The sequence below is a fragment of the Lipotes vexillifer genome, unplaced genomic scaffold (genome assembly GCF_000442215.2).
Source record: "Lipotes vexillifer unplaced genomic scaffold, Lipotes_vexillifer_v1.1 scaffold391, whole genome shotgun sequence".
NCBI classification, from domain to species: domain Eukaryota; kingdom Metazoa; phylum Chordata; class Mammalia; order Artiodactyla; family Lipotidae; genus Lipotes; species Lipotes vexillifer.
Genome location: NW_006786248.1, coordinates 1,202,151 through 1,205,427, shown reverse-complemented (window position 1 = coordinate 1,205,427; position 3,277 = coordinate 1,202,151). Strand labels below are relative to the sequence as shown.

The 3,277-nt window shown below is 46.9% G+C and overlaps 1 protein-coding gene across 1 annotated transcript in view; it reads right to left on the bottom strand.

The window, feature by feature from the left end:
* The window catches only part of ATP10A (ATPase phospholipid transporting 10A (putative)), a 184,542-nt gene that overhangs the window by 21,198 nt on the left and 160,067 nt on the right, over positions 1–3,277 (bottom strand). The gene's annotated exons all lie outside the window — the stretch shown is intronic.

Genomic DNA, 3,277 nt, shown 5'->3' with positions numbered 1-3,277 from the left:
CAAAAAAAAAAAAAAAAAAAAACCAAACTTATCCATCCCACAGAAAGCTTCTGGTGAATGACACCCACAGTGCTTGCTCGCAACAATGTTTACCATTAGCTGTCGAAACAGACCACAAAGGCCCACCATTTCTTGAAAGCAACATTATCCTGAATGTTTTTTCCACAAAAATAATGATTAAGGGGCAGATTTTCCCATGCAGGTCTCAGTATACTGGGAAAAATATACTACTCAATGCAGAAAAGTGTCCTCTAGGCCAGCCTGTTTTTCCCTCCATTTCCAACTTGGTGAGATGGTCTCACCTTCCTTCTAGAAGTGCAGCATTGCCTGAGGCCTCCTTGTCAGCCTTGCCTTTCTCTTTTATGCACGCTGTTCCCTGTGCTGGGATGCTGTTATAGACTGAATGTTTGTGTCCCCCCCTAAAAATTCATAGGTTGATGCCATAATCCCCAAGGTAATGGCATTAGGAGGTGGGGCCTTTGGGAGGTGATTAGGTCATGAGGGTGGAGCCCTCATGAATGGGATTTGTGCCCTCACAGCAAAAGACACAAGGGAGACGACTTCTCTCCACTGTGCGAGGATGCAGAAGGAAGGCAGCCGTCTGCAAACCAGGAAGACAGCCCTTATCAGGAACCAAACTGGCCAGCACTTTGACCTGAGACTTCCAGCTTCCAGAACTGTTGAGAAATAAATGTCTGCTGTTTAAGCCACCTTGTCTATGGAAGTTTTGTTCAAGCAGCCTGACTAAGATAGACGCCATTTCCTTTTCTCTGCCTTGAGTGGGTGAGATGGCAGGTGCAGGGAGGAAGGAGTCAAGGTAGAACACACGAACAAAAAGTGCACATTTCTTAAGTATACCCTTTGATGCACTTTCACAAATCACACAGCTGTGTAGTCAGCCCTGAGCTCAGGAAACAATGTCACCAACTCCCCAGAAGCCCCCCTCAGGGGCAAGTGGTTGTCTTCTCTCTTCCATCTCATGCAGCCTGTGTGGGGTGCTGGACCTGGGACTACCCCACACTTGATGAATGCACCAGAAGGCTAAGTGGTAACTTGGGAAGGACCCAGAAAGGAGGAGGGGACATTGCACCCAAGATTTCCTCTGCTCTGAACCATTAAGTCCTCCCAAGAAGGACCAGGCAGGGGTGTGGGATTCAAGGTCTGCTTAGGAATGGAACCACTTTTTGCTGCTTGCTCATGGTGAGCATGACCCTGACCACCCTCCTGGCCCCTCTCCCCTTCCCCAGCTCTGTGGCTCTAGCATTAGAATAGAGTGTGCATCTCTGGCTCCTTATCTTCACCATCCAACAGAGTTGACATCTCTCAGTGCATCCTAAGTGTCACTTCTGCTAGAATATATTCCCTGATGTGGGGGAAAGAGGAAGGGATGATCTTGCCACCTCTGTGTGTTCACAGTGTCTTATTCATACTTAATAATAATGATTGTGGAATAATCATAACCATGGCTAACCTTGATGGATTCCTATATGCCAGAAAAAGTTTTCACAGCTTCCCTAAGATGTGAGAACTACAATGATCCCCACAACACAGGTGTGGAAAGCAGGGTGAGCAAAGTGAGTTAGCCAGGGAAGGGCCAGCATTCCCCTTATGGTATGTCTCTGATCCAAACCTCTGAGCTGCATGTCTGCTCTAGGATAGCACTTCCTACAATGCAGTGCTTTGTGTACAACTCAACCACTACTCACTCTTCACTAGATGGGGATTTTCTGAAGAAAGGCCTTCTATCTCCCATCCTTGTACTCTGGCCACTCAGCCAGGGCTCCTTGGTAAGTGTCCACCAAGAAAGAAAGCAAGGAAGACCTTGCAGATAAATTCCCATCCAGAGGAAGTCTGCCTCTTTTCAGGGAAAACCTAACACCTTGAAAACATACCCTCTTTATTTCAGGAGCTTACTGGCCAAAGTAATGGGCTCCTAATCGACTGCCCCTCACCTATATAATGTGCATGTTTGAATCAAACACAGGATATTAATGAACTTAGAAATATAGTTATGGAAAGCATGTCTGTCTCAGCGTGAACTATGGCTGAGAATAAAGAGGCAATCTGAGAAACAGTCCTTTTAAAATGATCTGGAAGCCTAGTATCTCCTTTCAGCTCTCCAAGGTAGCTTGTTTGTAATATAATTTATGTGACTTTGAATAAATGTCACCTTCTTTACAACCTGATCCTTGGGAGAACCTGGCATTTTGAGTATCATAACCAGGGTAGTTAGTGGGGTCCAAGCTAGTGCCACCTTACTTCACTGCACTCAGATGTCAGGTAGCTTTCAATAGAGGGGAAAAATCTCACCAACTGGAAAGTTTCAGATGACATTTGGAGAAACGAGCAAGAACGCTGGGGAGAGTGAGCAGAATGTTGTCTTTTGAATTTAGGTTCTTGGCCAGAACATTATGGAAAAGAAAATTTCAAGAACACAGTGCGAATGACAATCCTTGCCCTGTGGCTCTCTGATGTTACTTAATGTAAGAACCTAAATGAAAAAGTTTAAAAAGGGGTATTTGGTATGGGATATTAAAAATATAAAAGCTGACTTCACATTTCTCAAATACAAATCATCCACGGTGCCCATGGATGAAGCAGTGGTGAGCACTGAGGTGGGGGTTCTCCCACTCTCCAGCTTGGCTTCATCATTTGAACCATAAACATTCCAGGTTGTAGGGGATGGTACATGTTTAAGAACTGGCTTTCAGGAGGAAGGCTGATTAGTGCGTTTGCCATTTCTGTGGTCCCAATCAGCAGACAGTCTGTGCACAAGATGCCAACCAGGCCACACAGGTATGGAAGCAGTAACACGAGCTTCATCACCTTCACCGTGCAGCTACATGGGGCTGGACCCAGTGCCTGCACCTTGCTCAGTGCTTTGCTGCATCCCCTCTGCTCACCCTCACAGAACTATTACCTCCACTTGGCAGATAAGGAAGCTGGGATGCAAGTGCCCAGCCTCATGTGGCCAGTAAGCGGCAGAGCCAGGACTGGACAACTGAGCCAGGGCTCCTAGACTCTGAACGAAAGAAAGAAAGGAGTGCCTGCAAAGACAGGCAGAGGAGGGACAGCTCAGGGACTCATAGCTGTGTTCTCAAACAGTTAAGGTCTCATCCTGTGGAAAAGGGAAGAGATTTTATCTGCATTGCTCTAGAGGGCAGGACCAGTGTCCCCTGGAAGAAGGTACCGGGAGGCGGATTTCACTCCATTCAAGACATTAGAGCTTGGTGGGAGGAGAGCTGTCCCAGGCGAGAACACCCTGCGGGGGGGGGGG